Here is a 23,441-nt window from a genome sequence, read left to right as displayed (position 1 = left end):
AAGGCTTCCACCCCTATATTTGGCCTCGTGTTTTTTATTTAATAAGACTGTTTAGAAATTCGTCTGCAGCCCAGTGCTGGGACAACTGTCTTCTGTGACTTGAAGTTGTAAAGGATTGCCCAACGTTGTGACAGATATCTGAGAGACCAGGAAGGAACAAGGGCACAATGGCTGCAACCAACATGCAGGCAAGACTGCAGTTGTAGTTTATACCTCCATAGAGAACTGTCCCTGTCACACCAAGGCCCTCTTCACTGAGCCACACTTGGATCTACACTGACTCTGTGTTTCCCCAAAGACAGAGGACTCACTCACTGCTGCAAATTCTGTAAGGTCCTGAGCACTTCTCCAACATGTTTTAGTAATCTATAATATAGTCACAAACCATGGGAAGAAAAGTAAACGTTAAGAAGGGTAAAGAGAGTTGTGGGTAAATGAAAACTGAATTTCAGTGATGGAGATGTCTCTGTCTGGCTCTGCTGGAACTTTAGAATCCATTAAAAATATTATCCACCATGATCAAGTTAGCTTCATTCCAGAGATGGTTCAGCATAGACCAGTCAAAGAATATAATCCATCACATAAGCAGGCTAAGAGACAGAAACCACATAATCATCCCTTTAGATACAGTAAATGCCTTTGACTCAATCTAACATCCCTTCATGATAAAAGTCCTGCAAAGTCTATGGATAATGAGGGACAAACCTCAACATAATAAAGGCAATTCACAGAAAGCCCAGGGACAACATTATTCTAAATGGAGAGAAACTCAAAGTATTTCCACTCAAGTCAGTAACAAGACACAGCCATCCACACCTCCATTCCTATTCATTATAGAACTTGGAATGTGAACAAAAGCAATAAGGTAACTGAAGGATATGAAGGGGATACAAATAGGGAGAGAGGAAGTCAAGGTTTGCAGACTTATTTGCAAACAATATGAATTGAATTTATATATAAAAGGCACTAAAGACTCCCCCAGGAAACTTCTATAGCTGATTAACACTTCCAGCAAAATAGCAGGATACAAAATAGATACAAAAAAACTAGTAATGTTTCTTTATACAAATTGCAAACAATTGCTGTGGTCTTCCATGGTGTCCCTTCCATGGTCCATCTCCCTTGACTGCAAATGACTGTGAGCATGTATGTGTCCTGTAAACCCAGCCCTGTAGTATAGCAAGCCCCATATCTGTGCTGAGCTGTGGCTTTCCCAGTCATTTCTGCTGTCCCAGCAGAGGCAAGGCTTGGGACATCTTCATCCCTGAAATCAGTTTTTGATGTCCATTTTCCAATGTTCCCAGTTTATTTCTTAAAGATACTGCCAAACGGTGCCTGTGTATCTCTGTCTAGTCTTGGTCTCTTCATCTTGACCTCCTGCTCCCTCTGCCTTCCTTCCCATGTGCTGGGATCATATGTGTGCTTTAGAATGCCCAAATCCTCTTAGACGTTTCGAAGTATGTGTACTTATTCATGTCTACAAAAGATACAGCCATTTAACAAGTGACAGTTACAGAGAAGAGCGGTACAGTTACATTGTGAACTGCTACTGTTGTTTTGAGACAAGAGTCTGATAGTGCTCAGCATGGCCTTGAACTCACTCCTGATTCTGATGCCTTTGCTATCCAAGTGCTGGGATTGTGTGCATGTTCCACCGAAAGTCTCCCTATGCCCTGGAACCAGAGCCTCTAACCAGGACTGAACTGTGATCATCCAGGACTGCCCTTCCTTACGATGCAGAGATGGAGTCATTGGAAATTATATGGCGGAGGATCATGATAAATCCCCAGCCCCATTCTTCAGGTGGTCCAGACCCCTCTCATGCACAGGCAGTGAAGGACTTGCCCACCCTCCAACCCTTGCAGTACACTTAGGAAATCTCTTCTCTTCCAACTCCCACGTAAAATGTCACACCAGACACCAGACACCAGGGAGTGAGTGCAGGGTCCAGAGGGGAAAGTCCTCTGCAGAGCTGAGCAAGTAGAGCAAGGATGCAAGGGAAGCAGCCTCTCTGCTCTTTCCCAACCAGACCCTCCTGCTTCCCTAACTATGCGGCTCCCTGCAGTGAGCTCTCCTGCTCTGTGCACCTCCTGGGTGTCTGTCCTGGAGAAGGTCTGGCTGTCATCACTTCCACCCTTGGGATTACAATCTCTGTTGTTTTTCTGGTCCCTGTTGTCCAAGCCTGACCTCCCAGAGCCTCCACCTTCTCAGTGCTTGGATTAATGATGTACATTGTCAAGACGGTCCTAACTGAAGGTTATTTTTTTGTGAGAGGCTCTCAATGTGCTGCTGTTCTGGCTGGCCTGCAACTTGCTATGTAAACCAGGCTGGCCTTGAACCTAAAATGATACACCTACATTTTCCTCCAGAGTGCTGGGATTAAAGACATGAGCTACCACATTGTCTCACTCTAGATTTTTACCTTTTCTTCCTCACTAAATAGTTATGGGTGGCACTTGTTCAAGGCTGTTTACAGTGTGAATGTGAAGTATCATTGAATATTTCATTATCTACTCCATTCATGTTCATAGGAGAACCTTGAACACTGAGTGAGTGTCATGTTAATCAACATGATTTTGAAAGCAGTGCATGGTTTGACCAATCCACAGATCTGTCAGTGTTCACACAATAAAAAAATACTATCAAATCTCAGTTATTACTATTACCACAAATTTCATCAGAAAAGTGTGTAGTTATTACGAATTAGTTAAGCTTATGCGGTGGAATTCACTTAAACAGAAATGAAACCCCAAAGCCCATTCCTAGTCACACATCTTTCCTCTCAAGGCTACACCCTGTAATACTTCCCAAATATTCCACAAGCTGGAAACAACATATTCAAATATACAAGCCTATGGGTGTCATTTTTGAAAGACCCTAGCCCTTCAGGCTTACACCCCCAAGCCTCAGGAAAAGAGAAACTTCAAGCACCAGGAAATGAGAAACTAACAATCTAGCTCCAAGGGCAACCTGACTTAGCCATTGTTCAATCTCCCCTGCAACCATATAACAATGTAAAGAGATTTCTGTTAAGAGATGCACTCAACTGTGACTGGGATAGTTGCAGGTGTTCCAGGAAGGACCACTGTGACTTTTGTGTAAATTCCACTCCTGCCATGATATCCCCCCTTGAGGTTTCAGGAAGAATGTACCTGTTGACGTAACTGTACCCACTCTGTGATCACTCTGTAACCAGACCATGATCTTGTGAAACAAAATTGTATGGGAATTGTAATCTTATGACTTTTGTGGGTTTTTCCTTTAAAAGCCCCCATGGGGCTGCAGTAAGATGCGGCTCTTGCTCTTAGGAGCAGAGTTTGCCCTTCTATATAGAAGCTTTAATAAAAACCTCTTGCTATTGCATCAACTGGACTGGAGTCTGGGTTCTTGGGGCACCCACTTGAGACCCTAAACTTTGGGGTCCAACAATTTTCATTCAGAACACCACATAAATCTACAAGATCTATAGTAGTATAAAAGCTATATACTACTCCTCGGCATATGCCCAAAGGATTCTATGTCTTAATTTCACTTATACTTGCTCATCCATGCAGCTCTATTCATAAAAGCCAGAAACTGGAAACAGCCTAGATGTCCATCAGCTGATGAATGGGTCATGAAAATGTGGCACATTCACACAATAGAATATTATTCAGCTGTTAAGAAAAATGAAACTATGAAATTTCAGGAAATTGCATGAATCAATCATCCTAAGTGAAGGAACCCAACCAAACACAGAAAGGTGAATATTGCATGTTTTCTTTTTGTGTGGATGTTAGTTTTGAAGCTCTAGATATGTGGATTTCATTTATAATATCTGTAACAGTTAGGTAGCTGGAGAGGGAACAGAGAGAGGAAGGGATTTTCCAATGAAGGGGAATGTTAATGGTGGACATGAAGAGAGTAGACTATGAAGAATTCATTGATGCTTCAGGTTTGCAGAGTAAGCAACCTTGAACAAAGGCCCCTGGTGTTGACACATCAAAGCATCAAAGGTAACAATCCACAGCCAGCTGGTGCAGCAGCTCAGGTCCTGACCCCAGGGCACTGGAGGAGAATGCAGGTCTACCACTCAGTGTTGGATGACAGCCTGGCTTACCTAGCAAGCTCCAGGCCAGCTGGGACTATGCAGTGAATTCGTGTCTCAAAAAATTACTGACAATTATCTGAAGATGTTTATCAAAAGACATCCTCCTTGAGCTGGAAGAAGGCTCAGCAGTTTAGAGCCCTTGCTGTTCTTCCAGAGGACCAGAGTATGTTTTTATGAACCAAACTTGCCAGCCCACACACTGCTCAGTTCTAGGTCCATGGTTTCTGTTGCCCTCTTCTGGCTCATTCAGGTGACTGCACTGCTCATATATAAACACAGGGAGAATGTGGGAGACTGAAAAATGAATATGTAGAATATATATAAGTGTATATGAATATACATATTATATGGACTTCTGACATACTTTTGTGAACATGTACATGTCTGAACTTCAAAATTCCAGAAACTCTAAAAAGGATATACAAATGGGAAAGGTGAGGAAAAGGACATGCAGAAATAAAAATATCCTAATGACCTACTTTTTTTTTTTAATCATATCACTGTAATTTGGAAAATAGCTATTCACTCATGAAATATTCTGTAAACAATCAATTAGTAACATCATCAAAGAAGAAGATGTCTCAAAATCTGAGTTCTTACCATGATTAATAAGGATTGATATCCACATAAGCATAATTACTGTTGAAATCCACACAATTTCTAACCAGTGTAGAGATTCTCACTTCAAAGCATTTGAGAATTTCTGTCTCCATGGCTTCTGGGTTGGACTCAGAAGGATGTTTTATGAGGACCAGGAGGACAGACATCAGGTAAAGCAATGTGTACCCAGACACTGTTCCCTGGAGAGGAGGCCCTAGCACTGGATCTTAGTTGGGGAACAGGACTTTGGAGATGCTGCTCCCCAGAGGTAATTCTTCCATTACCCAACCCAATGGGTCACTGTCACTCTCAGCGGGAAGTTTCAGGGAAGCCATTCAGCCTCACTGAGATCAGGGTTATGAAATAAACAGAGTACAGTGCAGACTCAGACTTGAGCCATCATCATGATGCTGACCCTTTTGCCTCTCTTCCTGCTGGTAGTGGCTGCCTTGGCTGTTGGCGCTCTTCTTCCTGCCCACCCTGCATCCCCTTGCAGTACAGTTAAGAAATCTCTTCTCTTCCAACTCCCACATAAATTGTGACACCAGACACCAGAAGGTGAGTGCAGGGCCAGGGGGGAAAGTCCTCTGCAGAGCTGAGCAAGTAGAGCAAGGATGCAAGGGAAGCAGCTTCTCTGCTCTTTCCCAAACAGACCCTCCTGCTACCCCAGATGGTCAGGTCCCTGCAGTGTGCTCCCCTGCCCTGTACACCGCTGGGTATCTACCCTGGCGGAAGTCTACCTATCATCACTTGTTACCCCTAGACTCACAATCTCTGTGATTTCTCTATACCTTACTACCCACATTTGGCTTCCCAGAGCCTGGAATCATTATTTTCAGGTAAGTGGACCACAGGTTCTTTGTGGAAACACACAGTGAGGTGGAGATTCTCAGGAATCAGTTTATTTCATAACCCTGATGTCAGTGATGCCAAATGGCTTCCCTGAAACTTCCCGCTGAGAGTGACAGTGACCCATTGGGTTGGGTAATGGAAGAATTACCTCCTGGGAGCAGCATCTCCAAAGTCCTGATTCCCCACCTAAGATGCAGTCGCCGGTGCAGTGGGTGGGGAAGGAATGATGGGAACAGCACAGGTGGAAACAACTGCACCTTCCTCCTTAGAGTGTTCTTGAGGATCCTGCTCCACTATAGCAAACAGAGGCAGGATGGTGAGTGACTCCGGTCAGTAGCCAAGATCAAGATCCATCCCCAATGATAAGACTTCATCACGTCAGGTCCCCAGGCTCACACTCATCTACCACATCTGTATGTCTGCCAAATTAGACTCCCTTCATCCACACAGAGTGAATGGCATGTCAGGAAATGTCACAAAAAGGAAGTCCCTAACAGAACAACACTTGTCCAATGCTGAGACCCTGAAGTCAATGCCACACACAAAGTAGACATCTACTCCCTGCCCAACCAGTAGGGTTTCTGCAATATACTTCAGACATCTTCATTTTTCAACTATAATATAAAATGTGAATCAATTATTTTCCCTCCCAGCCCTTTTGCAGCCCGCTACAGCAGTGACAGATTCTAAGCTCTCAGGAGAACATTGTCTCTTTAATAGCAGTTGACTCCCTCACCATATACTTAACCACTTCAGATGCACACACAAGTTTTTGGAGAAATTTGTGATAATGTTAAGAACTGAGATTTGATAAAAGTTATTTAAGTGTATGAACACTGAGAGACTGATGAACTCAATATTTCATTTTTTTAAAGTAAATTTTAATAATATGACATGCACTCAATAAGCAGAATTCTCTTATAGATTTGGCTGCAGCAAACTATGAAGGATTCAAAGATGTTTTACATTCCAGAATGTAGGTAGCACCTGCTTCAAACTAGGGAAGTCTAAAAGGTAAAAACCTCCAATAAACTAATGTTGTGATCTGTGTCTCAATCTCAGTACTTAGGGGACAGAATCATGTGGATGTCTGTGAGTTCCAGGCCAGCCTCAAAAAAGGTAAAATGATCTGAACATGTTTAAAAATAATTTCCCTGAGGCTGGAGAGATAGCTAAACTGTGTAGAGGACAAGACTTGGAGTCCCACAAGTCTGGAAGCTCACAATGTGCTGTGCATCTCACTCCAGGTCCAACACCCTCTTCTGGCCTCCACAAACAACTTTTACCCCCAACATTCACATATAGATAAACAATTAAAATACAAAAAATTAAAATCAATCTTAAAAATATTTTCCTTGTACATTTTTGTGAAGATGCATTTCCTGCACTGCATATAAAAACTAGAATGCTATAAAGGAGAATCAGATTTCAAGATGTATCTAGTGGGAAAGCTGAGGATAAGGACAGGCAGACATGTAAATATCTATTAGTTTCAGCCTATCATTGCATTTTGGAAAACAGTCGTTCCTTTCTGTAAACATTATACTTACATGCACTTTGTCATTAATGTTCAATGAAGCAAATGTTTTAAAATTCTCAGTTCCTAATGTAGTGAATGTGGACTGATATAATCCACACAAGCAAAAGTACCTTTGAGGGCCATCAATTTCTAAGACTCTAGACATCCTGACATCTCAGTGTGAGAAATGCTGACACAATGGTCTCTGGGCTGTACTCAGAAGGATATTTTGACCAGGATGAGGTGGACACTGACCAGGGCAAGCAACTTGTCCCCATACACTGCTCCTAGGATCACAGGTCCCATATCTGGATCTGAGCCAGGAAAGCAGGGCCCAGGAGATTCCTCCTCCAGGAGTTCATCTTTCCATGACCTAGTCACAATGCTCTCTATCACTACCATTGGGGATTCTTAGAGAAGCTAATCAGCCTCATCCATATCACGATTATAAACTGAACACACACTAGCAGAGACTCAATGTTCACTCTTCAAGCAGGATGAAGACCTTTGCTCCTGAGACTCTCCTCCTGCTGCTCTTGGCCTACCTGACCCTGACTGCGGCACCCAGAGGGTGAGTGTGGGTGTCAGGAGGGAAAGGACCTAATCTGGGAGACAAAAGGACTCCACCCCTGGGGCTACAGGACAGGAAAATCTGTCTCTCCCCTAGCACACCCAGGACCTTCTGGACTCTTATTCATTTTATATCCTATCATCTCTTCCTTGTTCCCTGTCCCCTGTTCTCCTGGGAGGAATGTGGGGAGCAGCATAGGGTACTAGGTGGGAGGTCTAGATCTAAAGGTCACCGCACCTAGGTTCACACCCTCTGAGATATTTGCAAACTCTCCTTACCTGTCCTGACCTCCTGGAGCCCCAATTCATCTGTGCTGTCTACTTAGATGACATTCAGATTGAGAGATTCAATCACAGACAAGAGCCTCCAAGACTGATGCACTGTGCACCATGGGTGGATCAGCAGGAGCCCGAGTACTGGAAGTGGAGACACGGGACATCTAAGACTTATGGACTTCTCCAAGGACACACTGAAGAAAATGCTTCACATCTATAATCTAAGTCAAATGGGTGAGTGAACCCAAATCAGAAATTCCAAATTTCAAGCTCCCAAAGTGTTTGCTCTGGTTGCCCATATAATAAGATTTACTGCAGCAAAATGTGACCCACATAAACTAGACTACAAAGAGCCTGGGGACGCTGATCTGGTTTTCTGCACAATTTAAGCTCAAATATGGCCATTTACATAGGTCAAGTGGGAGGGATTGGGTCACTGGAGGGCCTCAAGGGACCTGGCGCTGTGAGGGTGGCTGACAGTAGGGGCTTGGTAGGATATCACACAATCAAGATCCTAATGGCCTGTGATGTAATGCCTGGAGGGAACTTCAGTCATGGACAATTTGAATTAATCTTCAACGGCTGTGATTGATTACCTTGTGCTGAATGAGAACCTGAGCACTTGGACTGCAGTTGGCAAGGCAGCTGAGATCCTGAGGCAAGAGTGGGAGAAGTCAGGATTTGCAAAATCTTTTAAGATTGCCTTGGAGATTAATTGTGTGAGATGCTCCTCTCTCACCTGGAATATGGGAAGGAGATTTTGCTGAGAACAGGTAAGGAAAGAAACTGCCACATCTGCTCTGAGACTGGAGCCCCTGTTCCCTGAGGATTCTTCCTCAGCAGGGAGAACTGGAATACTAACTTTGTCTTGCATCCAAGGGGAAAGAGTGTCATGGGTTTCCTAATTCAACAAGAGAGAGGTGCTCTCCAGAGGGCTAAGCCTTCTCTCAGGTTAGTTCAGTCTGTTACTTATGCCACATTTCCCTTCCATTTGCCTTGTGAACCATGATCTCTGCCATGCCTGGTTGTTGTCCATGTACTTGGGAGGTCTGAGCCCAGTGTTGCTGAGTCACCATCTAGTCAGAACCAGAAGTTCATATTTCTAGGGGGAGATCCAGAGCCTGCACTGTGCTGGCTCATGGTGATTCTGAAACTTTCCAAGGAATAGATTACTCTATCCTTATCCTGAGATTAGGTTGATGTGTGGGGTCAGCATTTCCCCATCTAGTCAACTGTCCCATTCATTCAAAACAAGGTACATACACATAGATGTATCTTCATGAAGAATGGTAAATACCTGAGTTTTCCCATCTTTTTCCCTTCAGACACCCTGAAAATACATGTGATCCTTAAGGTCAGAGCTGATGAGAGAATCACTCCAAGGTTCTGGGCCATGAACTTCTACCCTGCTGAAATCACCCTGACCTGGCAGAGGGATGCGGGCAACCAGACTTGGATATGGAGGTGATAGAGACCAGGCCTGCAGGGGATGGAACCTTCCAGAAGTGGGCAGCTGTGGTGGTGCCTTCTGGAGAAGAGCAGAGATACACATGTCATGTGAATCATGAAGGGCTGCCTGAGCCCATCACCCTAAGATGGGGTAAGGAGTGGGTGTGAACACAGAGTCTACCACAGAGAGATTGGGAGTATTTGGGAGAAATGGAGCAAGGTCATTCCCGTTAGCTGGAGGTCAGAGTCCTCACTGTTCCATTCTTCTGTCAGAGCCTCCTCAGTCCTCTGTCCCCAATCATGACAATTGTTACTGGCCTGGTTCTTGGAGCTGTGTTTATAGGAGCCATGGTGACTTTTCTGAAATGGAAGAGGAGGACTAAAGGTAAGGAAAGGACAGGGTCTGAGTTGATGTTTCCATATGAATATCAAGTCCAGCTGAGAGCGTGCCCTGTCGCGTGTGAGAAACACTTCATCCATGCAGTTGCTTATTCTGTGTTTGGTTGATATGCTGACATTAAGTCCATTGTGACTCGTAAAGAAAATAATTAACAATTTATCACTACAGTGACAGAGGTGGCAGAGACCTGATCCTCAGCTCTCAGAGGTCAGATGGAAAGGTCCCTACTTAGAACAGATACACACCAGTCCAGATAATTCTCTACACGTGCAATCTACTATCATGTTTCCTTGTCTTTCTCTGGATTTGCATTCCCAGTTCTGGAAACTTCCCTGAGATAAGGACAAGGAGATTCCACTAGGCCTTCTAGATCCTGATGCTTCCATGAGCTCTAATAAAAGGGATTATTCTGAGTGTAAAAGGTGTGGCAGCTATGTTCGGTCTTGGCAGTCATTGTAGTAGTGGGGGCTCACCCCTGAGACACCAGTAGCAGTGTATACAGGAGTCCATGGAGGTTCTCAGTCAACTCATACCTCCTCATTTAGTTCCATCTGCAGAGGCGCTGACGTTGTCTTGTATCACTTTCCACTGGGTTGTAAGTTTCTAGGATGTCCAGCCTTCTGTTTCAGCTTTAAAATGTGATACCCTAAAGGGCCTGATGTGAGACAGGGAGAGGTCAGAGGATAGAACTTTGGGGCTTGGGCACTATTGGGATTGGGAGAGTTTGAGTGTGTGATGAGTTGTTCAGTATATCACCATTTAAGACACTGATCTACCTTTCTTCCTTGTTCTTTTCTTCTACAGGATAAGAGAGTTGGACTGAGCCTAACAGGATTTATTCTGTTTTCTCTTTTCCCACTGTGGCTTCAAGACCTGATGACTTCTCTTCCTGCATCTGACTGTGACTATGTGTCTGTGTCCTGAGAGGACAGTGTGAACAGGTGATGAGTTCAGTCCTGCCCGAGCAGCAATAAATCCCATCCACACACTGATCACCATTCCTTCCCCAGTCATCATTGCTGCTCCAACAGAGGCTGGGCTGGCAAACCTCCATGCCTGCCTGAACTTTAGTTTCCACTGAGCTGCATCTTCATTCGATTTACTTGAAATTAAGCATTTTTATTGTTGTGCAACTTCTTTCAGAGCAGGCATTTGATTAATGTACTGAAGTTGAGTCAAACCTGATAGAGAAAATAAAGTCTCAGATCCTTATGGAATTGTGTGTGCTGTGCAAACTCCATTGTCTGTAGTCACAGTTGAAGGCTGTGTGGAGACGCGTGAGGCCCGTGTGTGCACAATTGTTGATCCTTCCACCCTGGGCTCTCACATAATCCCTTCCCACCTGTGTCATCTTGCTAGCTCCTAATCTCTGTTCTTTCAATAAACCTGTTCACCAGGACATGTGATCAAAAGATCTCAGGCATTTGTAGGGTCTGTCCAGTGTCTCTGATGTTCTTTTATGTTGGCAGTCAGCCTGTTCAGACTTGAGTCTGATATTCCATCAAGAGATGTTTAGATTCCGGATTCTACTGGAATTATATTTGTTCTCAGTTCTGTGTTTGAGTCTAGTATCATTATCTTCTGTAGTCAACATTCACTGACACAAGTATGGAGTGTTTCTGTCATTGTACAAGCCTGGATGTCCCTGGTATTCTCACCAAATTTGTCCAAGCCCGGTTTCTGACAGACGAGGGGCTGTAATATGTCAGTAACACCAGCAGCAGAGCTCTGCCAAAAGGAGATTTGCAAGTTCAAGATCAACCTGGGTTATACGCAGAGACCCTGTCTCCAAAGGAGTCATTAAGATCTAATGAATAAATGAACAAATTAAAAAAGTAAATATTATAAGGGATGGACAAAGGCATTGTATGCTAATGCCATTCTACAGAAATCTCAACTAAGTATTTGAATTTCAGACAGGAAGTAGGTTGATGTAAAGAAAGATATGTGGAATATATAATTTGGGCAATATCTGAGGATGAACTGCGTAAGTCTCTAGAGGATGTCATAGTAGTTACATAAAGCATACGCATAGAATTTTAGAGCACTCAATCACTTTCAATGAAACTGGAAACCCTTCAAAATGGAGTAATGGAATCCGATGTTAAAACCTGTCTACAGAGGGGGTCAGAGAGGAGAGATCAAGAGGAAAGGTGTAGATGAAATCAGTAGTAATCTCTGTAAAACAAAGTTAATTGACAGTCTAGATATGTTTTTTACAATGCCTGGGGGGCAGAGATTCTCTCCCAGTTCCAATAGACCATTAATCAAGGGAGAGTGTGTTTGTGGCCCTAAGGCACAGTTGGGCATTGTCTCTTGTGTGCTTCTCTGGATCCCAGAGGAAATGCACATGGCAGATTCTCTAACTTTTGTTAAGCAATACTAGGAGCAGAGCCCCTAAAGAGGGAAACAGGACAGGAAAGTCAGGTTTCTGAAGCATTGATAGAGATCTTCCTGCAGTTGTGTTTGTGGAACAGACTACCTGCCTCAGGCAAGGAACACATTTCCCAGCAAACTCCAGAGTCCTTCAACAACAGGGCATGGCAGCAATCCTCTGTCCAAGAGAGGACATGTGAGCTCAGCTTCCTGATATCCTGGATTCTCAGTATCAGTGTCCTAGTCCTCTCATTTCTACATGTGGGCAGAGTTGATCTCTCTCTCTCTTCTCTATCCTGCTGATCCCTTTCAGCATCCATGTTACCCTAACATCCTGGCTAATACACCTTGTACCAGGGTCCAACCTGCACCTCACACTACCCACAGACTCACTCTTCCTGTGGTATTTCATAAACAAAGTATCTAGGCCTGACCTCTAGGATGCTGCTTGGAACTCAGGCCCGTCAAACAGGTAAGTGACTCCTGGGATAAAGCCTCAGATGTAGTAAATTAAGCAGAAGGATCTGAGCATGGGGAGTAGACAATGGTCTCCTAGGGACATGCTTGAAATTTCCCAAAGTGTCTGAGATCTCAGTTCTGCTAGTAGAACTGGAGAGAGGTCTCTGAGGAATCACTGTCCTAATGACAATTGTGAGAATCAGAATTCCCAAGCCCTGCATGACCCTCTGATAGGAAAAAATGTGCATTGATTCTCAAGTACAACTTCTGTCCCCAGGTTGCAGTTATTTGATGTGATATTCAATGAAGTTAGGGTCTCAAAATCTCAGTTCCTAAGACGGTCAGCATATACTGATATAATCCACAAAGGCATGTTTATCTTTGAGATCCACACAAAGTCAAAGTGTGTGGAGACGTATTGAAATCAAAATGCTCTAGAATTGCTGACATATTGTACCATGAGCTGGGATTTAGAAGAATGCTGTGACCAAGGCCAGAATATTAATCAGGGTAGAGTAAGGTGTCTCCAGGCACTACTCTGAGGATACCATGTCAAAGATCTGGGTTAGAGTGAGGAGACAGGCTGAAGTAATTCCTAGTTTTCAGGGGTTTATTTTTCTATTCCCCAACTTATATCCCCTTCTTGTATTGATAATTCTTAGAGAAGCCCCTCAGCCTAAACCAGACCAGGGTCATAAAGTTAAGAGAGACCATTGCTGACTCAGACTCCACTTACAGAGCAAATGGGAATCCCTGCATCCAACACCCTCAACTGCTACTCCTGAATCCATGTCTTTGACTCAAAACCACCTTAGAGATGGAAAGAGCCTCTGCACAGAAGATCCAGGGCTCAAACTGGCTGGTGTTCACCATCCCATAATCTGCATTTCTGCCTTAACTCAACTGCACTCTCCCTTTACCCCCAGAGGAAAACTGGGCTCTGCATTGATCATAAATCTAACTGACATTTGTTGAGGTTTATGACTTAAAAATAGGAAATGTTTCCATGTAGAAACCATCAGAGAACTACAAACAGTCTCAGACTGGAAACCAATCTTGAGTTTATGTGTTGTGTGGAACAAGGAGAGAAGACTCTCTGCAGAGTCACAAAGGACAGTGTTTTTATAGGAGGAGGCAAGTGATAGGTGATAGGTGATCCACAGTATGAGTGTGGGACAGGTCAGGTGACTGTTTTATTAGGGTGCTTAGCATAGCCTTACTGTGAAGCTGAGCTATGAGCTATGAGAAAAGATTTTCAGAACATGAAGGATTTCTCCAGCTAGGCTCCAGATCAGGAAGTTTCATAAGTTCTCCCAAGAGCACCATCAGTTGAGAAGAAGTGAGCAAACAATCGAGCCTATAGGGGATTTTATCATTCAAACCATGCCACCACTTTAATTTAATTTTGTTTTTTTGACCCAAGCTGGAAATACCTGGTAGGAGGAAACTCAATTGATAAAATGGTTTCACCAGATTGCCTGTAGGCAAGTCTGTAGGGCATTTTCTTGATTACTGATTCATGTAGGAAGGTCTAACACACTGTTGATGCAGCAAAGGATAGTTGGTCCTGGATTATATAAAATGCAGTCTGAAGAAGCCAATAAGCAGCATTCCTCCAATGATTTTGATTCAGTTCCAGCTTCAAGTTCCTACCTTTAGTTCCTGCTCTAACTTCCTCAGTGATGAAATGTGACCTGGGATTTGTCACATGAAGAAAACTCTTCCTTGAGTTGATTTTTGTCATGAAAATTTGTCACAGCAATTGAAAAGCAGACGAACACAAACCACCACTGGGCATGTATGACAACTTCACAACTACCCAAACTTGTTTTTGACAGAGGGTACCTGATTATGGTTTAGTTTTGGTTTTTACTTATGTGTATGTTTTTGTGTGTGTAGTACATGCCAATAGATTGGAGGTGCCTGTGGAATCTAGGGGAGGACATCAAATCCCATGGAGCTGGAGTTCCAGGAGGTTGTAAGTTGTGGTGGTATTGTGTTCCCCAAAATATTGTGCACTCTAATAAATCTATCTGGGGTCAGAGAACAGAACAGCCACTAGAAAGACACAGAGGCCAGACAATGGTGGCACTCACACCTTTAATCCTAGCATTCCAGAGGCAGAGATCTGCCTGGATCTCTGTGGTTCAAGGCCACACTGGAAACAGCCAGGCATGGTAACAAGAGCCTTTTAATCCCAGGAAGTGATGGCAGAAAGCAGAAAGGTATTTAAGGCATGAGGACCCAGGAACTAGAGCCTGGTTAAGGTTTTAGGCTTTTGAGCAAGAGTTCAGCTGAGATTCATTCTGAATGAGGACTGAGAAGCTTCTAGTCTGAAGAAACAGGATCAGCTGAGGAACTGGCAAGGTGAGGTGGCTGTGGCTTGTTCTGTTTCTCTCATCATTCAGTGTTCACCCCAATACCTGGCTCTGGGTTTGATTTTATTAATAAGACCTTTTATGATTCGTGCTACAGTGAGTAGCACTTTCTTGATGTTTGGGAATGAACTCATGTCAGCTCTAAGAGCAATTAGCATTTTAAAACACTAAAGCCACTCTTCCAGTCCCAGGGTAATGATTGTACTTTTGATGAATTACTGGGCCTGGAACAAGGCCAGGCACTTGGTAGATTCTCCATTATTACCTAGGAGTAAATCTAAGAAGCAGACCCACTAAAAGTGGAGCCTAGACAATGAAAGGCAGGTTTTTTGTTGATGTGGTGGAGATCTTCTCTTCCATGTATGTGAGACATTCTATCCAGCTCAGGCCTGGATACCTTCCTACAGCAAGTCCTAGAGATCCCTCTACACCTGGACACAGCACCAAGCCCCTGAACAAGTGCTGAAACCTGAGCCACGTCTGACCTCACAGCCCTTGGAGTCAGCAGGGAGGGACAACTTAGGTAGAGGAAGTCTCCCTCCTCCTGCACGTCTGATGCTGCCTATTTTCCCGCAGCCATACAATAGCTATACAGCATGGGAGCTGCCGCTGACCACAGACCCAAGCTATGGCACCAATGTAAGATCAGAACTAAGTAATGATGTCTGAATGGACGCAGATGTGACAAGAGGAGGCCACATCTACATAGGACCCAAAAAATGATAAGGGTAAGTACACTTTGGTCCTTAATCTTAGAGATATTAAATGGTGGCCATAACACGGGTGGTGTGAATTTCTTTAGAATGTTCCCCATGGGTATACAGAGTATTGTGCTGCATGTCTGGGTCTTGAGGGTCTGTGGAGGGTCAGCCTGGTGTCATAGGGAGACCCTGGGGGGACTTTCGCATTGGAAATCATCAGAGAGATGTCAGCAGTGCATTATCTTTCTCAGCTCCTGCTGCTTCTACCCTTGGCCTTCCTTGGACATGGTGTGCATGGCCACTGACAGAGCAGCCAACTCCTGTCCTAAATTCCTTCATCCTCCCTCAGATCCCTGTGATCTCTGATCACCTGGAAGCCAAGGCTTAGTGTGGGGCCCTTAGCTGGCCAATAAAAAACTCTGACACAGCAGTGAGGCAATGAAATCCCATAATCAGGGCCAGAGATGGACACTTCAGTGAGGTACATAGCCCTTTATTTTACTTTCCCTCCTTGATTCTGTCAGCTACATCAGCACATGGACTAGGACTCAGAAGGATGTTGTGAACAGGACCAGTACAGAGATCACAGTAAGCAACTGGTCCCCAGACACTGCTCCCAGGATACCAGGCCCTAGAGCTGGTCTGAGTGGGGAAGCAGGGCTCTAGAGATTCCTCTCACAGTAGTTAATCTTTCCATGACTCAACCCACCGGGTCTCTGTCACTCCCACTGGGAATTCTTAGAGAAGCATCCTAGTTATAAAGTGGCTAAGGACCAGTCTGGACTCCCTCCAGCTATGTGGTTTATCTGTCCTTTCCTCTGAAGCTGGCCTCCTGCAGCCCTGGCCTAGAATTTAGAGGTATGCTTGCCTCTGCCTCCTGAGAGCTGAGGTTAAAGTTATGGGCCACCACTGCCTAGCTTGTTTTTTTTTTTTTGTGTATGATAATTTCTTTCTGCATGTATTTCTGCACACCATGGTTCATGCTCAGTGGCTAGGGTGGCCAGAAAAGGTCTTTGGTACACTGTGTCTGGAGTGAGATGATTGTGAATACTTGGAATTGAATTCAGGTTTTCTGGAAGGGAGGCCGATGCTTTTAGTCACCAGGCCATATATCCAGTGCCCTCTAAATAATTCTTTCTGTTAGAACTATGGAGATATTCTAGTACTGACTTAAACAGGGCTCTGGAAAATCCTCACAGGGTGAGGGGCCTCTATAAAAACCCTAAACATATTATAGAAACTCAGGATGTTTCCTTGTTCTGGTTTATAAAATTTCCCTCTCTAAGTTGCTGATATTTCTAGAGATGTCTGTTCCTCACTCACTACTTCAGACTGCTATTCCTGAACTTGAAGAGTATTCCCTGTAGATTCTAGAGGACTGTTGCTGTATGTCCTGTTGTCCTCCATCCTGAGGAAGTAGGCATCCCAGACTCATCTGTAGATGTAACCAACCGTCTTATTAAATAAGAAACACAGAACCAACGTAAAAGAGAAAGCCGAGAGGTCAGAGCCCAGAGCTAAAATCTCACCCTTCCTCCTGTGAGCTCCTAGCTTTCCAAAAAGAGAGCTATATCCTATCTGTCCGTCTTTTCATAGTATTTTGTTCTGCCTTCTCATTGGTTGTAAACCCAAACACGTGACTGCCTCGTCACTGTCTGTATGTACAGCCCCCCAGGTCTTAAAGGCATATGTCTCCAATGCTGGCTGTATCCCTGAACACACAGAGATCTATGGGATTAAAGGTGTGCACCACCACCACCACCACCACCACCACCACCACCACCACCACCACCATCACTACCACCGCCACACTCTATCTATGGCTCTAATAGCTCTGACCCCCGGGCAACTTTATTTATTAACATACAATCAAAATCACATTTCAGTACAATTAGAATACCACCACCCTCATCTGTTTTTGTTTCCTGTTTTATTATTATTATTATTATTATTATTATTATTATTATTATTATTGCGACAGGATTTCTCTGTATAGCTTTGTGCCTTTCCTGGAACTCACTCTGTAGTCCAGGCTGGCCTCGAACACACAGATATCCATGGGGCTCTACCTCCCAAGTGCTGGGATTAAAGGCATGAGCCACCACTGCCCGGCTTTTGTTTCCTGTATTTACAAGGTATGAGACCTTCAATACTGAATATGAGTCTGGAGTCATTCTTTCCAGGTGTCCCTGTTTCTGACAACAGAGGTGTTTCTTTCGTCAGCCCATGGACCGCTGACTAAGGAATCTCCATGCCATTGTCATGAGACATTTTAGGTTCAAAGCCTGTGTTCTGATAGCTGTCATAAGCTGGGATCGGCCAATACAATAAGACAACTAATGTCACAAATACAGAGGACTTTCTCCCCCATTTTGCTCTTTAAATTTCTTATTTTACTTTGCTAATAAACTAGAGCTTTCTGGTCATCACTCACCCCAGTATTGTCTGGACATTCTCTCTGTCTGTGCCTGAGTGTCCTCTTCTATCATGGGTTTCTTATCCTTGAACTCTGCATTTTTCCACTCCTAACTTCTTCTTTTTTTTTTTTTTTGTGATATATATTTTTTATTTTACAATACCATTCAGTTCTACATATCAGCCATGGGTTCCCCTATTCTCCCCCCTCCCACGCCCTCCCCTTACCCCCAGCCCACCCTCCATTCCCACCTCTTCCAGGACAAGTCCTCCCCCGAGGACTGTGATCAACTTGGTAGACTCAGTCCAGGGAGGTCCAGTCCCTTCCTCCCAGACTAAGCCAAGTGTCCCTGCATAAGTTCCTGGTTTCAAACAGCCAATTCATGCAATGAGCACAGGACTTGGTCCCACTGCCTAGATGCCTCCCAAACTGATCAAGCCAATCAACTGTCTCACCTATTCAGAGGCCTGATCCAGCTGGGAGCCCCTCAGCCTTTGGTTCATAGTTCATGTGTTTCCATTCATTTGGCTATTTTTTTTCAATAATTGAGTAGAACCGAAATTTATTATAAGCCACAGTCGTCCTAGGGACCTCCATGCTATATATATAGCCTTTATGGTTCTATGGGTTGTGGTCTGACTGTTCATTTTATATCTAGAATCCACCAATGAGTGAGTACATACCATAACTGTCTTTCTGGGTTTGGGTTACCTCACTCAGGATGATTTTTTCTAGTTCCATCCATTTGCCTGCAAATTTCATGCTTTCATTGTTTTTCTCTGCTGAGTAGTACTCCATTGTGTATATGTACCACATTTTTTCCATCCATTCTTCCGTTGATGGGCATCTAGGTTGTTTCCAGGTTCTGGCTATTACAAATAGTGCTGCTATGAACATAGCTGAGCATGTATCTTTATGGTATGTATCAGCATTCTTTGGGTATATGCCCAAGAGTGAGTGGTATGGCTGGGTCTTGAGGTAGTTCGATTCCTAATTTTCTGAGAAACCGCCATACTGATTTCCACAGTGGTTGTACAAGTTTACATTCCCACCAACAGTGGAGGAGTATTCCCTTTGCTCCACATCCTCTCCAACATTGGTTGTCATTGGTGTTTTTGATCTTAGCCATTCTAACAGGTGTAAGGTGGTATCTCAGAGTCGTTTTGATTTGCATTTCTCTGATGATTAAGGATGTTGAGCATTTCTTTAAATGTCTTTCAGCCATTTGTAGTTCTTGTTTTGTGAATTCTCTGTTTAGCTCTTTAGCCCATTTTTTAATTGGACTGTTCAGTATTTTGATGTCTACTTTCTTGAGTTCTTTATATATTGTGGAGATCAATCCTCTGTCAGATGTGGGGTTGGTGAAGATCTTTTCCCAATCTGTTGGCTGTCTTTTTGTCTTATTGACTGTGTCTTTTGCCCTGCAAAAGCTTCTCAGTTTTGAGAGGTCCATTTATTAATGGTTGTGCTCAGGGTCTGTGCTGTCGGTGTTTTATTTAGGAAATGGTCTCCAGTGCCAATACGTTCAAGAGTGCTTCCTATTTTCTTTTCTATTAAGTTTAGTGTAACTGGATTTATGTTTAGGTCTTTGATCCACTTGGACTTGAGTTTTGTGCATGGTGAAAGATATGGATCTATTTGTAATCTTTTACATATTGACATCCAGTTATGCCAGCACCATTTGTTGAAGATACTTTCTTTGTTCCATTGTATAGTTTTGGCTCCTTTGTCAAAAACCAGGTGTTCATATGTGCATGGATTAATGTCAGGGTCTTCAATTCGATTCCATTGGTCCGTGTGTCGGTTTTTATACCAGTACCAAGCTGTTTTTATTACTATAGCTCTATAGTAGAGTTTGAGGTCCGGGATGGTGATGCCTCCAAGGGTTGCTTTATCGTATAGGATTCTTTTAGCTATCCTGGGTCTTTTGTTTTTCCATATAAAGTTGAGTATTTTTCTTTCCAAGTCTGTGAAGAATTGTGTTGGATTTTGATGGGGATTGCATTGAATCTGTAGATTGCTTTTGGTAAGATTGCCATTTTTACTATGTTAATCCTACCTATCCATGAGCATGGGAGATCCTTCCATTTTCTGATATCTTCTTCAATTTCTTTCTTTAGAGATTTAAAGTTCTTATCAAAAAGGTCTTTCACTTGTTTAGTTAGTGTTATCCCAAGGTATTTTATATTATTTGTGGCTATTGTAAAGGGTGATGTTTCTCTGACTTCTTTCTCAGCCCTTTTATCATTTGTGTATAGGAGGGCTACTGATTTTTTTGAGTTGATCTTGTATCCTGCCACTTTACTGAAGGAGTTTATCAGCTGTAGAAGTTCCCTGGTAGAGTTTTTGGGGTCACTTATGTATACTATCATATCATCTGCAAATAGTGAAAGTTTGACTTCTTCCTTGCCAATTTGTATCCCTTTGATCTCCTTTTGTTGTCTTATTGCTCTAGCTAGAACTTCTAGTACTATATTGAATAAATATGGGGAGAGTGGACAGCCTTGTCTTGTTCCTGAATTTAGTGGTATCGCTTTGAGTTTCTCTCCATTTAATTTGATGTTTGCTGTTGGCTTGCTATAAATTGCTTTTATTATGTTTAGAAATGTTCCTTGTATTCCTATTCTTTTAAGACCTTTATCATGAAGGGGTGTTGGATTTTGTCAAAGGCTTTTTCAGCATCTAGGGAGATGATCATGTGGTTTTTTTCTTTCAGTTTGTTTATATGGTGTATTACATTGACTGATTTCCGTATGTTGAACCATCCTTGCATCCCTGGGATGAATCCTACTTGGTCGTGATGGATGATTGTTTTGATGTATTCTTGGATTCGGTTTGCCAATATTTTGTTGAGTATTTTTGCATCAATGTTCATGAGGGAGATTGGTCTGTAGTTCTCTTTCTTTGTTGCATCTTTGTGTGGTTTGGGTATCAGGGTAATTGTAGCCTCATAAAAAGAGTTTGTAGTGTTCCTTCTGTTTCTATTGTGTGGAACACTTTGAAGAGGATTGGTATTAGTTCTACTTTGAAAGTCTGGTAGAATTCTGCACTGAAACCATCTGGTCCTGGGCTTTTTTTAGTTGGGAGACTTTTGATGACTGTTTCTATTTCTTTAGGGTTATTGGTCTATTTAAATGGTTTATCTGGTCTTGATTTAATTTTGGTATTTGGTATTTATCCAGAAAATTGTCCATTTCTTCCTGGTTTTCCATTTTTGTGGAGTACAGGTTTTTGAAGTATGATCTGATGATTCTCTGGATTTCCTCATTGTCTGTTGTTATGTCTCCCTTTTCATTTCTGATTTTGTGAATTTGGGTGCTCTCTCTTTGCCTTTTGGTTAATTTGGCTAGTGGTTTGTCTATCTTGTTGATTTTTTCAAAGAACCAACTCTTTGTTTCATTGATTTTTTGTATTGTTCTCTTGTTTTCTATTTCGTTGATTTCAGCCCTCAATTTGATTATTTCCTGGCGTCTATTTCTCCTGGGTGAGTTTGTTTCTTTTTGTTCTAGAGCTTTCAGTTGTGCTGTTAATTCATTGGTATGGGATTGCTCCATCTTCTTCATGTGTGCATTTAGAGCTATGAATTTTCCTCTTAGCACTGCTTTCATAGTGTCCCATAAGTTTGGGTATGTTGTACTTTCATTTCATTGAATTCTAGGAACTCTTTAATTTCTGTCTTTATTTCTTCCTTGACCCATTGATGTTTCAGGTGGGCATTATTCAGTTTCCATGAGTTTGTGGGTTTTCTATAATTTTTGTTGTTATTGAGTTCTAACTTTAAGGCATGGTGGTCTGATAAGATACAGGAGGTTATTCCAATTTTTTTGTATCTGTTGAGATTTGTTTTGTGTCCAAGCATGTGGTCAATTTTTGAGAAGGTTCCATGGGGTGCTGAGAAGAAGGTATATTCTTTTGTGTTAGGATGGAATATTCTGTAGATATCTATTAGGTCCATTTGCGTCATAACATCTGTTAGGTCCTTTATTTCTTGTTAAGTTTCAGTCTGGTAGATCTATCTTTTGGTGAGAGTGGTGTGTTAAGATCTCCCACTACTAATGTGTGGGTTTGATGTGCGTTTTAAACTTTAGTAGTGTTTCTTTTATGAATGTGGGTGCTTTTGTATTTGGAGCATAAATGTTTAGAATCGAGACTTCATCTTGGTGGATTTTTCCCGTGATGAATATGTAATGTCCATTCTGGTCTCTTTTGATTGATTTTAGTTTGAAGTCTATTTTACTAGATATTAGGATAGCTACACCAGCTTGTTCTTAGGTCCATTTGCTTGGAAAACTTTTCCCAGCCCTTTACTTGGAGGTAGTGTCTGTCTTTTGAGTTAAGGTGTGTTTCTTGTATGCAGCATATGGATGGGTCCTGTTTTCTTATCCATTCTGTTAGCCTGTGTCTTTTTATAGGTGAGTTGAGACCATTGATATTGATGGATATTAATGACCAGTGATTGTTAATTCCTGTTATTTTTTTGGTTGTGTTGTGTTGTTCTTCTGTGGTGTATGTTGGTGTAGGATTATCTATTGCTTGATTTTTCATGGATGTGTTTAGCTTCTTTGGGTTGAATTTTCCCTTCTAGTGCTTTCTGTAGGGCTGGGTTTGTGGACAGGTATTGATTAAATCTGGTTTTATCCTGGAATATTTTGTTTACTCCGCCTATGGTGATTGAGAGTTTTGCTGGGTATAATAGTCTGGGTTGGCATCCGTGGTCTCTTAGTGTCTGCATGAGGTTTGTCCATGATCTTCTAGCTTTCATAGTCTCTGTTGAGTAGTCTGGTGTTATTCTGATGGGTTTGCCTTTATATGTTACTTGGTCCTTTTCCTTTGCAGCTCTTAATATTTTTCTTTATTCTGTGTGTTTAGTGTTTTGATTATTATGTGGCGAGGGGACTTTTTTTTTTGGATCCAGCCTATTCGGTGTTCTGTAAGCTTCTTGTATCTTCATAGGTATTTCTTTCTTTAGGTTGGGAAAGTTTTCTTCTATGATTTTGTTGAATATATTTTCTGTGCCTTTGAGTTGGTATTCTTCTCCTTCTTCTATCCCTATTATTCTTAGGTTTGGTCTTTTCATGGTGTCCCAAATTCCCTGGACATTTTGTGTTAGGACTTTTTTGTCTTTATTGTTTTCTTTGACTGACGAATCTATTTTCTCTATCGTGTCTTCAGCGTCAGAGATTCTCTGTTCCATCTCTTGCAATCGGTTGGTTATGCTTGTTTCTGTAGTTCCTGTTCGTTTTGTCAGGATTTCTATTTCCAGCATTCCCTCAGCATGTGTTTTCTTTATTGTCTCAAATTCATTTTTCAGATCTTGGAATGTTTCTTTCATCTGTTTAATTGCTTTTTCTGGCT

The 23,441-nt window shown here is 42.6% G+C and overlaps 1 pseudogene; it reads left to right on the top strand.

Moving 5' to 3' along the window:
- The first annotated feature begins 7,558 nt into the window (after nucleotides 1-7,558).
- On the top strand, nucleotides 7,559-9,863 carry LOC114688487 (annotated as a pseudogene).
- Nucleotides 9,864-23,441: the final 13,578 nt, after the last annotated feature.

This window comes from Peromyscus leucopus, chromosome 16_21, assembly GCF_004664715.2.
Source record: "Peromyscus leucopus breed LL Stock chromosome 16_21, UCI_PerLeu_2.1, whole genome shotgun sequence".
In the NCBI taxonomy this organism is placed as follows: domain Eukaryota; kingdom Metazoa; phylum Chordata; class Mammalia; order Rodentia; family Cricetidae; genus Peromyscus; species Peromyscus leucopus.
Note: the sequence above shows the minus strand (reverse complement) of the source record. Positions and strands in the feature narration are given on the sequence as shown.